General features: G+C 38.5%; 1 long non-coding RNA gene across 1 annotated transcript; it reads left to right on the top strand.

Moving 5' to 3' along the window:
* Window positions 1-919: 919 nt before the first annotated feature.
* Window positions 920-1,568, top strand: LOC104946585 (uncharacterized). Its single transcript, XR_798468.1, has 3 exons — window positions 920-1,043; window positions 1,144-1,260; window positions 1,478-1,568. It is a non-coding gene; the product is annotated as an uncharacterized lncRNA (long non-coding RNA).

Below are 1,568 nucleotides of genomic sequence, written 5' to 3'. Positions count from 1 at the left end.
TTATTTTGGTAGTAATAAGATCGGGACTCTTATTTTGAAGGAACTTTTACCGGAAGTGAATGGACAACATTCCTCTTTGCTTTTCGTTCGGATTCACCTTGCGCTTTATCAGTTGAATCACTTTGAACATTCGTTTGAGATGTTGACGGGTTGGCCAAACATTTTACCCCACAGTCAAACAACTTAATTTGCTTCGCCATTTTTTGTAAAACAAACACACGGCGCACAGGCACGCAAGTAAACGTGCATCACTTTGTGGTTCCGTAATCAGACCAATGCACGTGCAACTTAAGTATCAGGTTCCGACTGGTCACAACAACAATTAAATATCACTCTTAATACAACAAATAATTAACATTTATCTATTTTGGGGTGCACATTTAGCTGTTTGCTGTCCTTGTTTCTTTATGTTAAAAACTGGTTGCCAAAGGCCAAGAAGTGGTTGACATTTTTTCTGAATGGTTGCCAATGGCAACCTGGCAACCGTTACTGTCGAGCCCTGGTAATGAGTCCCGTGCACTAGTCTGGCTTACATTTCAAGTTTATTCTGTTTGTATAAATATGTGAAATGCTGGTCTGAGGTCATAATTGTTCATATTATTTAAATGCTAAAGCGCTAATGCTATGCTAATATTGTGCCTGTACAACAGCCATGTTAAACTGAGTACAGTCGGGTTGTGTGTGTTATCTGTTATCACTGTATTATACTGTAAATGAAAAAGGCTTTAATCCTTCATGAAAGTCATAATATGGCATGTGGATTTATGTCAATTTTTGATTAGAAAACGAAATATGTCAGACATACAGTTATTTTTGATTGGCTAAATGTATTTTTACATTCTCAGTTAGCTTCAGGCCTCACTGAGGAGAAGTATTGAGGTAGAAAGCTGGTGAAGCCATTTCTTTATATTCTGTTTGCACAGATAATAAACCTGGTTGCCAAGAAGGAAGTCATATTCATTCGACCACACAACACAACGCAGAGATACATGTGGCGTCAAACCAGAGAATGATTAGATAAATAGAGAAAACGGATATAATTTGTAAGTGAATTTATTAATGTGTTTAATAAATTCTGGCTAAGACAACCACACAAACGGCAGCAACTTTCCCTCTGCTTCATTCTTTTCTCCTATTCAACAGGCTTATTATCTGATTACCAGCTCTGCACAGCGGACTTGTAACACTAGCAGCAGTGGAGATGGAGCATCAGAACCTGGAGAATACAGCAACCAACAACACGGATCCATTTGAAGATAGGTAAATGTAAATATTACAGTAATAGTGTACTTTCATTGTGATGGTGTAACATAGTTAAATAGGTTGTAAGAGAGAGAGAGAGAGACTCCTGTCCCACCTCCCCATTTTATTTTGAGTTGTGCATTGTTATTTGTGCTTGAGAAACATTTCACTTGAACTTTATATTTTAATGAACTTAGTTGTAATTATTGTCCTATATTTATTTCCGATTTCACAGCTGCCTGGGCCTATCAGCAAGAACCTCCATCTGTGCCTGCCCCCAGGTCAAGATCTAGCGTGGCTCAAGGGCCTTCACCAGAGCCATCACC

The sequence above is a fragment of the Notothenia coriiceps genome, unplaced genomic scaffold (assembly GCF_000735185.1).
Source record: "Notothenia coriiceps isolate Sejong01 unplaced genomic scaffold, NC01 NC01_scaffold00011199, whole genome shotgun sequence".
NCBI lineage: Eukaryota > Metazoa > Chordata > Actinopteri > Perciformes > Nototheniidae > Notothenia > Notothenia coriiceps.
The sequence above is the reverse complement of the archived record's forward strand: the minus strand, read 5'-3'. Positions and strand labels throughout refer to the sequence as shown.